Source organism: Myxocyprinus asiaticus, unplaced genomic scaffold, assembly GCF_019703515.2.
Source record: "Myxocyprinus asiaticus isolate MX2 ecotype Aquarium Trade unplaced genomic scaffold, UBuf_Myxa_2 HiC_scaffold_103, whole genome shotgun sequence".
In the NCBI taxonomy this organism is placed as follows: Eukaryota; Metazoa; Chordata; class Actinopteri; order Cypriniformes; family Catostomidae; genus Myxocyprinus; species Myxocyprinus asiaticus.
Window position 1 is genome coordinate 4,711 of NW_026249551.1, and position 12,225 is coordinate 16,935.

Below are 12,225 nucleotides of genomic sequence, written 5' to 3' on the forward strand. Positions count from 1 at the left end.
TAGTGGATCAGAATAAAATCAGTCTGATATGTGGAGAGCATGAAGACAGACACGTGCTGTCTTCATGCTCTCTTCACCAGTGGGTGACTTGGCAACATACTCCCGACTCAGGGAGTGACAAAAAATAACAATACAGGTCTCTTTCGAGGCCCTGTGATTGGAAGGTGCGATAAAAAATAAAAAACACAACTGCAAAACAAATTTAAAAAACAAGGAAGATGATTAACACAAACAATGCAACTTAACTATAAAAAAACACAACTGCAAAACAAATATAAAAAAGGAACATGAACACAGGACTAATATATATATATATATATATATCGCACTATCCTTTAACCACAGATGCTTGATCGATGTTAGGGTTAGGGATCCAGATAGGATGGAGTTCCACATAGTGGATCAGAATAAAATCAGTCTGATATGTGGAGAGCATGAAGACAGACACGTGCTGACAGACACGTGCTGTCTTCATGATCTCTTCACCAGTGGGTGACTTGGCAACATACTCCCGAGGTCTCCCTGTAATTGTAATTGGAAGGAGCATAACCAAGAACCCATGACTGTCGAGGTCACCTCCTGCTGGCATGGAACAGGACACAGCAGATTCCTGACTTCCTGTTTTGTCTGCCAAGACTAAGACTGATGTTCCCACACTTTTCTGTGGAGGTCTGGGAACGGAACCTCACGAATCCTGGGGCAAGATAGTTGCCAATGTGGGGTTTCTTATTACAGCAGCCCCTTGTCGTTCATCATGCCAGCACAAAATAGAACACCAGCGAACACAGGACTATATTCACACGAGTTCTTATCTCGCCATTAACCACAGATGCTTGATCCCTAACATCGATCAAGATTGGTGGGCGTTCCACATAGTGGATCAGAATAAAATCAGTCTGATATGTGGAGAGCATGAAGACAGACACGTGCTGACAGACACGTGCTGTCTTCATGATCTCTTCACCAGTGGGTGACTTGGCAACATACTCCCGACTCAGGGAGTGACAAAAAATAACAATACAGGTCAATAAGAAACCTGTATGCCAATGTGGGGGTTCTTATTGCAGCAGCCCCTTGGTGTTCTATTTTGTGCTGGCATGATGAACGACAGTGAACACAGGACTATATTCACATGAGTTCTTATCTCACCATTCTTTAACCACAGATGCTTGATCCCTAACCCTAACATCGATCAACATTGGTGGGCATTCCACATAGTGGATCAGAATAAAATCAGTCTGATATGTGGAGAGCATGAAGACAGACACGTGCTGTCTTCATGCTCTCTTCACCAGTGGGTGACTTGGCAACATACTCCCGACTCAGGCAGTGACAAAAAATAACAATACAGGTCTCTTTCGAGGCCCTGTGATTGGAAGGTGCGATAAAAAATAAAAAACACAACTGCAAAAAAAATTTAAAAAACAAGGAAGATGATTAACACAAACAATGCAACTTAACTATAAAAACAGACCCATGACTGTCGAGGTCACCTCCTGCTGGCATGGAACAGGACACAGCAGATTCCTGACTTCCTGTTTTGTCTGCCAAGACTAAGACTGATGTTCCCACACTTTTCTGTGGAGGTCTGGGAACGGAACCTCACGAATCCTGGGGCAAGATAGTTGCCAATGTGGGGTTTCTTATTACAGCAGCCCCTTGTCGTTCATCATGCCAGCACAAAATAGAACACCAGCGAACACAGGACTATATTCACACGAAGACAGACACGTGCTGACAGACACGTGCTGTCTTCATGCTCTCTTCACCAGTAGGTGACTTGGCAACATACTCCCGACTCAGGGAGTGACAAAAAATAACAATACAGGTCAATAAGAAACCTGTATGCCAATGTGGGGGTTCTTATTGCAGCAGCCCCTTGGTGTTCTATTTTGTGCTGGCATGATGAACGACAGTGAACACAGGACTATATTCACATGAGTTCTTATCTCACCATTCTTTAACCACAGATGATTGACCCCTAACCCTAACATCGATCAACATTGGTGGGCATTCCACATAGTGGATCAGAATAAAATCAGTCTGATATGTGGAGAGCATGAAGACAGACACGTGCTGTCTTCATGCTCTCTTCACCAGTGGGTGACTTGGCAACATACTCCCGACTCAGGGAGTGACAAAAAACAACAATACAGGTCAGTAAGAAACCTGTATGCCAATGTGGGGTTTCTTATTGCAGCAGCCCCTTGTCGTTCATCATGCCAGCACAAAATAGAACACCAGCGAACACAGGACTATATTCACACGAGTTCTTATCTCGAAATTAACCACAGATGCTTGATCCCTAACATCGATCAAGATTGGTGGGCGTTCCACATAGTGGATCAGAATAAAATCAGTCTGATATGTGGAGAGCATGAAGACAGACACGTGCTGACAGACACGTGCTGTCTTCATGCTCTCTTCACCAGTAGGTGACTTGGCAACATACTCCCAATTCAGGGAGTGACAAAAAATAACAATACAGGTCAATAAGAAACCTGTATGCCAATGTGGGGGTTCTTATTGCAGCAGCCCCTTGGTGTTCTATTTTGTGCTGGCATGATGAACGACAGTGAACACAGGACTATATTCACATGAGTTCTTATCTCACCATTCTTTAACCACAGATGCTTGATCCCTAACCCTAACATCGATCAACATTGGTGGGCATTCCACATAGTGGATCAGAATAAAATCAGTCTGATATGTGGAGAGCATGAAGACAGACACGTGCTGTCTTCATGCTCTCTTCACCAGTAGGTGACTTGGCAACATACTCCCAATTCAGGGAGTGACAAAAAATAACAATACAGGTCTCTTTCGAGGCCCTGTGATTGGAAGGTGTGATAAACAAAAAAACAACTGCAAAACAAATTTAAAAAACAAGGAAGATGATTAACACAAACAATGCAACTTAACTATAAAAAAAAACACAACTGCAAAACAAATATAAAAAAGGAACATGAACACAGGACTATATATATATCGCACCATCCTTTAACCACAGATGCTTGATCGATGTTAGGGTTAGGGATCCAGATAGGATGGAGTTCCACATAGTGGATCAGAATAAAATCAGTCTGATATGTGGAGAGCATGAAGACAGACACTTGCTGACAGACACATGCTGTCTTCATGCTCTCTTCACCAGTGGGTGACTTGGCAACATACTCCCGAGGTCTCCCTGTAATTGTAATTGGAAGGAGCATAACCAAGAACCCATGACTGTCGAGCTCACCTCCTGCTGGCATGGAACAGGACACAGCAGATTCCTGACTTCCTGTTTTGTCTGCCATGACTAAGACTGATGTTCCCACACTTTTCTGTGGAGGTCTGGGAACGGAACCTCACGAATCCTGGGGCAAGATAGTTGCCAATGTGGGGTTTCTTATTACAGCAGCCCCTTGTCGTTCATCATGCCAGCACAAAATAGAACACCAGCGAACACAGGACTATATTCACACGAGTTCTTATCTCGCCATTAACCACAGATGCTTGATCCCTAACATCGATCAAGATTGGTGGGCGTTCCACATAGTGGATCAGAATAAAATCAGTCTGATATGTGGAGAGCATGAAAACAGACACGTGCTGACAGACACGTGCTGTCTTCATGCTCTCTTCACCAGTGGGTGACTTGGCAACATACTCCCGACTCAGGGAGTGACAAAAAATAACAATACAGGTCAATAAGAAACCTGTATGCCAATGTGGGGGTTCTTATTGCAGCAGCCCCTTGGTGTTCTATTTTGTGCTGGCATGATGAACGACAGTGAACACAGGACTATATTCACATGAGTTCTTATCTCACCATTCTTTAACCACAGATGCTTGATCCCTAACCCTAACATCGATCAACATTGGTGGGCATTCCACATAGTGGATCAGAATAAAATCAGTCTGATATGTGGAGAGCATGAAGACAGACACGTGCTGACAGACACGTGCTGTCTTCATGCTCTCGTCACCAGTGGGTGACTTGGCAACATACTCCCAATTCAGGGAGTGACAAAAAATAACAATACAGGTCTCTTTCGAGGCCCTGTGATTGGAAGGTGTGATAAACAAAAAAACAACTGCAAAACAAAATTAAAAAACAAGGAAGATGATTAACACAAACAATGCAACTTAACTATAAAAAAAAAAACACAACTGCAAAACAAATATAAAAAAGGAACATGAACACAGGACTATATATATATCGCACCATCCTTTAACCACAGATGCTTGATCGATGTTAGGGTTAGGGATCCAGATAGGATGGAGTTCCACATAGTGGATCAGAATAAAATCAGTCTGATATGTGGAGAGCATGAAGACAGACACTTGCTGACAGACACGTGCTGTCTTCATGATCTCTTCACCAGTGGGTGACTTGGCAACATACTCCCGAGGTCTCCCTGTAATTGTAATTGGAAGGAGCATAACCAAAAACCCATGACTGTCGAGGTCACCTCCTGCTGGCATGGAACAGGACACAGCAGATTCCTGACTTCCTGTTTTGTCTGCCAAGACTAAGACTGATGTTCCCACACTTTTCTGTGGAGGTCTGGGAACGGAACCTCACGAATCCTGGGGCAAGATAGTTGCCAATGTGGGGTTTCTTATTACAGCAGCCCCTTGTCGTTCATCATGCCAGCACAAAATAGAACACCAGCGAACACAGGACTATATTCACACGAGTTCTTATCTCGCCATTAACCACAGATGCTTGATCCCTAACATCGATCAAGATTGGTGGGCGTTCCACATAGTGGATCAGAATAAAATCAGTCTGATATGTGGAGAGCATGAAGACAGACATGTGCTGTCTTCATGCTCTCTTCACCAGTGGGTGACTTGGCAACATACTCCCAACTCAGGGAGTGACAAAAAATAACAATACAGGTCTCTTTCGAGGCCCTGTGATTGGAAGGTGTGATAAACAAAAAAACAACTGCAAAACAAAATTAAAAAACAAGGAAGATGATTAACACAAACAGTGTAAACTATAAAAACAACTGCAAAACAAAATTAAAAAACAAGGAACATGATTAACACAAACAGTGTAAACTATAAAAACAACTGCAAAACAAAATTAAAAAACAAGGAAGATGATTAACACAAACAATGCAACTTAACTATAAAAAAACACAACTGCAAAACAAATATAAAAAAGGAAAATGAACACAGAACTATATATATATCGCACTATCCTTTAACCACAGATGCTTGATCGATGTTAGGGTTAGGGATCCAGATAGGATGGAGTTACACATAGTGGATCAGAATAAAATCAGTCTGATATGTGGAGAGCATGAAGACAGACACGTGCTGACAGACACGTGCTGTCTTCATGATCTCTTCACCAGTGGGTGACTTGGCAACATACTCCCGACTCAGGGAGTGACAAAAAAACAACAATACAGGTCAGTAAGAAACCTGTATGCCAATGTGGGGTTTCTTATTGCAGCAGCCCCTTGTCGTTCATCATGCCAGCACAAAATAGAACACCAGCGAACACAGGACTATATTCACACGAGTTCTTATCTCGCCATTAACCACAGATGCTTGATCCCTAACATCGATCAAGATTGGTGGGCGTTCCACATAGTGGATCAGAATAAAATCAGTCTGATATGTGGAGAGCATGAAGACAGACACGTGCTGACAGACACGTGCTGTCTTCATGCTCTCTTCACCAGTGGGTGACTTGGCAACATACTCCCGACTCAGGGAGTGACAAAAAATAACAATACAGGTCAATAAGAAACCTGTATGCCAATGTGGGGGTTCTTATTGCAGCAGCCCCTTGGTGTTCTATTTTGTGCTGGCATGATGAACGACAGTGAACACAGGACTATATTCACATGAGTTCTTATCTCACCATTCTTTAACCACAGATGCTTGATCCCTAACCCTAACATCGATCAACATTGGTGGGCATTCCACATAGTGGATCAGAATAAAATCAGTCTGATATGTGGAGAGCATGAAGACAGACACGTGCTGACAGACACGTGCTGTCTTCATGCTCTCTTCACCAGTGGGTGACTTGGCAACATACCCCCGAGGTCTCCCTGTAATTGTAATTGGAAGGAGCATAACCAAAAACCCATGACTGTCGAGGTCACCTCCTGCTGGCATGGAACAGGACACAGCAGATTCTTGATTTCCTGTTTTGTCTGCCAAGACTAAGAAAGATGTTCCCACACTTTTCTGTGGAAGTCTGGGAACGGAACCTCACGAATCCTGGGGCAAGATAGTTGCCAATGTGGGGTTTCTTATTACAGCAGCCCTTGTCGTTCATCATGCCAGCACAAAATAGAACACCAGTCAAATTAAATCAGCAAATGAGGATATTCAAAAACAACCACTGCATCCAGTTTCGACCGTAAATGATGCAGACCCACGATCTGTGGCGTTATTCCCATGACCCATTAGCAGTCATCTCATGCGTGTGGAGGGCAGTCAGAGAGCCCAGTACCATGAGGACCTACACACCAGAAGGCATAATGATTTTAATCTGGTACACTATGATCAAACTGATGATCAGTCTCCAGGTAATGTCCCATGGTACTTTTAAGGAAGGGGACAATGTGACACTAAAATGCATGGCAGACGGAAACCCCCCTCCTAAAAGCTACAGACCACATTTTTCTGGAGGAGAGACTCCTTTTTTAACAACAGTGACAGAATATGAGCACACCAAAAGATCAAAAAGGGATCTCTGACCCCAAACTTTAGAGAGGCTCAAAGGTCTACTGATTTGAATTAAGGAGTTTTAATTATTTTAGTATTTTTTATTATTGTATCTGTATTTTTTTTTATTAATATCTTTTTTTTTTATATTTATTATATCTATATTTTTTGTTAATTGTATTATATCTGTAATTTCATACCTATTTTTTTTATGTTAATTGTATTATTATATCTATAATTTCATAGCTAGATTTTTTATGCTGTCAACATTCCAGACTGATTTTAATCTGGTATACTATGATCAAACTGATGATTTTCCACAGAGCCCCTAATGTCCAGCAGTGAGCGAGATAAGGGCTGCTGAAATACTTGGCAGACGCTTTTATCCAAAGCGACTTACAAAAGAGGCAAACATATGCTAATCATCTTAAGGAGCCAGTGGTACAAAAAGTGCCATATTACAAAGATTGACTATCATCTGAATAGTAACGTAAAGTGATTAAAGTTCTACAAAAAATGTTTTTTTTGTGACTGGTTAAGTGTTCATGGAAAAGATGTGATTTTAGCCATTTTTCAAAGACAGAAAGGGAGTCAGCTTCATGTATGGAGTTGGGAAGGTCATTCCACCAACGTGGTAATGATGCAGGCTGCAGAAAGGTCCAGCATAATCAGGACGGATGATCTGGATTCCGCTTTCGCCTGTCTCAGCGACAGCAGGGCAGTCTCGGTGGAGTGTCCACTTCTGAAGCCTGACCGATTGTCATCCAGCAGCTTGTTCTGTGAGAGATAGGCAGAGATTTGATTGAAAACTGCCCTTTCAAGTGTTTTTGCCGTGACTGGTCTGTAGTGTTCTATTTGTGTGGGGTTAAGTGCGGGTTTCTGCAGCAGCGGGGTTACTCAAGCCTGCTTAAATGTCGTGGGAAAAGTGTCTGCAAGTAGAGATGTGTTAATTATGTGTGTGAGTGCAGGTAGGATGGACGGAGAGATGACCTGGAGAAGGTGAGAAGGAATGGGGTCAAGGGAACAGGTGGTGGGGTGGTTGGAGAGGAGGAGTTTAGAGACCTCGGTGTCAGTCAGAGGAGAGAACATGGAGACAGAGGTGTTGTTCTCTCATTAGTACACCCGAAATCACTGTGGAAACAAGAAAGACTGTTACTTGACTGTAAAACATTGTAAGCAATATACACTTTGAATCATACTAAAACTTACAGCGTCCTCCTCCTGCGTCAAGGCAAATGCAACGATCTGCATGGTCGCCGTTTTGCGTTAGCTGATGCCAGCCACGAGCCTGCCATTAGATGCCTTCCTGTTCACCACCTCTGAGACCTGAAAAACATTGAAATCTTTAAATTTACTAAAGCATACATTTCCAAATAACCATTACAGCACATGTCAGGGACAAACTACTCCTAGCTGTTTAAACAGATGAACTTACAGTCAAGCCTTCCACAGCTCCTGGGCGCTGAAAATGACAGAAGACCACGATCGCTTCGCAGTAGTGACGTCGTCTTGTCGATATTGTCCACCTCGGCACCCGAGATGAACTGCACGAAGATGTTTAGGTAGTCTGCCTTCGCAACCCTCAAAATCTCCCGGCACTCTCTTGACGCTGCGTGAGCCCTCAACAAATCGATCGTACCTAGATTAAACAAAAAACAGAGAAAAAGAGAGACAGGTTATTAAAAACACCACACTCAGGACTGTAGCAGTAAACAACAATAACATTAGTAATAAAAGGACAAAATAAAATGAACAACAAAGGCATTTACTTTCTTTCGCACACCGCCTGTGAATTGGACTTTGAACCAGGCTCGCGCGGGGTTTCCAGCATCTCCTTGTAAATCTGTCATTTGTTACGGAGCTGTGGGTTTGTCTGCTCCAGATCCAGCCTTGTCTTCAAATAGTCCAAGAACCTGATCAAAGGTAGAGACAGCAGTGTAAAGGCGAGAGGGTGAAAGAGAACGGAAGTTACGGCGAAAGGAAACCAAAGGTGGAGTCTGTTTTAATGTAGATGGGAGAGTCATGTTGAATTGAACAAAGTAGTGATCGGAGACATGTAAAGGAGTAACAAGAGTATTTGAGTTGGTACAGTTACCTGTACAAATGAGGTCCAGCTGGTTGCCCAATCTGTGAGTTGCTGTGGTGCTAAGTCTTTCCAAGTGAAATGAAACCGGTCAAACCTGTGGATCGAGGGATGTGAGAGTTGTTGTTGTTGTTGGAGAGAACAGCAGGTGTTGCTGTATCCTCTGGACGTCTCCATGTTTCTGTTAGTGCCAGGATGCTGAGGGTGGACTGTGTGGCGAAGGCTGGAATGAAGTCAGCTTTGTTCACAGCTGACTGGCAGTTCCAGAGTCCCACTGAGAAAGAGAGCGGAGCAGGTGCTGAAGTGCCAAGTAAACAAACAGCACAAGTTCAAGACAATAAACAAACGGCACAAGTCTAACAGTGAATACCACTCTTAAAGTAAAACAATGAAATAAACACACTTGCACGCAACTGCAGACACCTGTAGATAGATCACTTCTCCTGTAATGACTATGGATCCCGCGGTTTAAATATATTAGCTCGCAATGCTAATGCTACTTAGCGCAACAAAGATAGTCACGTGGGCAACCAAAACTACGGGTCGCGAGAGGTGACCCACGCGAATTCAGTACACCGCAGGTACATTATGATACACTTTAGCAATAAATAATACTCTAAAACAAGTGAAACAATGTTTCTAGACACTAAAAACAACGGTGTAGCGCGCACACACCAACACACGTTTAAGCGACGCGAGTTCAAAGCAGTAAACAAACGGCACAAGTCTAACAGTGAATACCACTCTTAAAGTAAAACTATGAAATAAACACACTTACACGCAACTGCAGACTCCTGTAGATATATCACATGGATCCCGCGGTTTAAATATATTAGCTCGCGCTGCTAATGCATTGATGCTACTTAGCGCAACAAAGATAGTCACGTGGGCGAACAGGTGCAACAGTTGTAGTCTGCGGTTTTTTTTTTTTTTTTAACGATCAGACGGACATCAGATGACGATCAACTCTTCTTTAATCTGATAAGACATAAGAATACGTATATATGGTGTGAATTCACCCTTTTTCATTTCTGTAAGACGAATGTAAAGTGCAATGTAATTAGCATGTGCTTCCAGTTCACATCGGACAGAAAAGTGACCAAACTTGATGAAAATATGAAAATAATCACATATACATGAAAAATAATGTCTCGTATATGATTTAGATGACAGGTTTAAGTACAAAAGTAATTTAAAAGAAAAAGATGTAACTGGATTAATCAGAGCTCATTAGAAACCCACCTCTCCCGTGCAGAGACAGTGCAGAAAGGGAAGAGGAGGAGCACAGACAGGAAATCAAGACCAACATTGCATTCAGAAATTTAAAGGGGAAGGCGCACACACACAGGTAGGCATATCACGTGCACGTTTGAACATTTTCTTTGTGTAATTCTACATATATGAACATAATAATTTCTATACCTGTTACACAAGCACGGGACCAAACGCGACTTCAGTACACCGCAAATAAATTATGAATGACTTTTCAATTAGTTGCATAAAAAATAATTTAGCCTACTATTGGCTTGATAACGATTACTTCTGTTTCAAGTGCTTAACTACATGCTTTTTTATTCTAAATGTATAACTGGAGACTGCATAAATGAAAAGAGATATATTTTGTTTGTATTGCCTAGCTTTCAATAAAATAAACATCTAAAACAGAAAAATAAACTGTGAAAAGCATATCTTTTCCTTTCATTGGTTATAATGCTTTGCACAATGTATTTTGTTCCAAAGCAGCTAAATTGCAGCATATATTGCATTAAAATTCCACCTGTGAGCAAAGACTGGGAAATAAAATGAATGCATGAATAATTCCATTTGATAATTTTTAAAAGTATATATGAACATCAAACATCTTCCTACCAATGAACCACTGTCCTGTGGAGGCTGTGAAACAGAGTGGAAAATATAACTATTTTGAAAAAAAAAATACAATATTTTGCTTATTTACTTGTGGCTTTTAATTTAAGGTTATAGTGAATGGAAAAACACTACAGTACTATCACAGCAAACACCTTACGATTTTAGAGCAATTTAAAACAATAATGAATACCATCAGAGCAGAGAAATAATGACAGACAAGTAGTTTAAATGACAAAACAGAACATTTACTTATTTGAAAACTCAAGTGTACATGAAAAACACTCCAAACGAAAATGCACAGAGAACATTTTACATAGAACACAGAATCAAGATTTAACATCACACTTAAAAGAAAAAGTCCAATAGTCCTAAAGGGGGAAAAAAAATGGGCTAGTCCAAATATAAATGCAAAATACAGAGAATGCAACACAGAATCATGAAAAAAAAAAAAAAAATAGAAGTTTCAAAAAGTCCAATAGAGTCCTAAAGGAAAAAAAGGGATAGTCCAAATAGAAATGCAAAATCCAGAGAATGCAAGATTTAACATCACACTTAAAAATAAAAAAAAGTTTCAAAAAGTCCAATAGAGTCCCAAAGGAAAAAAGTGCTTGTCCAAAGAGAATTTACACCATAGATAGAGGAGATTGAGATGAGCATAGGAGTGCAGGTCTGAAGTGTTTAAGTCATCCCAGTCTGGAGTTATGGAGAACACATGTACAATTTATCCCATTCAAAAATGTAGTTGGTTTGTGGACAGTCGAAGTTTGAGGTTTTGAAGGGTGTATGTTGTTCAGGGGGTGAATAGTCACTTTGATCAAGTGACTATTTCAGGCAATGCAAATAAATTGTACTTGGGCACTTCTGTCTTTTTGCTGTCTTGTAGGAAGTGCCCACGTACAATTTATTTGAATGATGGCAAATACATGGTTGATTAGCTAATTATACATTTTAAAGAGTTGTATGTCGCATAAGTGGGTTCCATTGAGTATGTTGAGTGCTATACAGGTTGTTTTATTGATAATGTTTCATATACACGCTATTAAAGTCTTATGAATAAAAAGTGTGGCAATTTTTCCACAAAAAATGTCTAAGCCGAGTCTCTAAGACGTAAACGGCACTTCTTACAAGGGCCAATAAGGTTGAGGCACTTTCGGAGAGACGCCACTGGAAAGAGCGCCCTCGAAAATGGGGGGGTAGGACACGATTTCGTTCCTCTGCCACCTTCCCGGCAAAAGTTATGGCAATCCCACATGAGCGTGGTGGTTTTTATCCCTATATCCCTAATGCCTGACCCCAAGCCTGCCATGGGCCCCCAAAAAATCTCCCCACATACCTATACCAGTCGACTCCAAACGCCCCGAAACACGCTCCTAGCATGGTCCCCTGGGGCGCCCTTGGGAAACCCATCCTCGCTGGACTTAGAATCCGGCTGTCAATTCTCGCTACGGCCCGCATCATATATGGTGCGGGCCATAGCGAAGCCCCGTACAATTTATTTGAATGGTGGCAAATACATGGTTTGTGGACAGTCATTTTTTACCAAAACATACAATATTTTAAGTTGTAAGTGGCATAAATGGGTTCCATTG

At 41.6% G+C, this 12,225-nt stretch overlaps 2 long non-coding RNA genes across 5 annotated transcripts; one reads left to right on the forward strand and one right to left on the reverse strand.

The window, feature by feature from the left end:
• Positions 1 to 315: 315 nt before the first annotated feature.
• Positions 316 to 6,924, forward strand: LOC127439340 (uncharacterized). Its single transcript, XR_007896908.1, has 3 exons — positions 316 to 1,298; positions 1,776 to 2,156; positions 5,412 to 6,924. It is a non-coding gene; the product is annotated as an uncharacterized LOC127439340 (long non-coding RNA).
• A 126-nt stretch (positions 6,925 to 7,050) lies between these two features.
• On the reverse strand, positions 7,051 to 10,039 carry LOC127439341 (uncharacterized). 4 transcript variants are annotated; one of them, XR_007896911.1, is made up of 7 exons: positions 10,010 to 10,039; positions 8,780 to 9,041; positions 8,454 to 8,597; positions 8,120 to 8,323; positions 7,894 to 8,010; positions 7,675 to 7,815; positions 7,051 to 7,461 (listed from the first exon to the last, which is right to left on the reverse strand). It is a non-coding gene; the product is annotated as an uncharacterized LOC127439341 (long non-coding RNA). The 4 variants fall into 4 exon arrangements; XR_007896910.1 differs by having other exon boundaries at positions 8,780 to 9,065; XR_007896912.1 differs by lacking the exon at positions 10,010 to 10,039 and adding an exon at positions 9,546 to 9,766.
• Between the last annotated feature and the right edge of the window lie 2,186 nt (positions 10,040 to 12,225).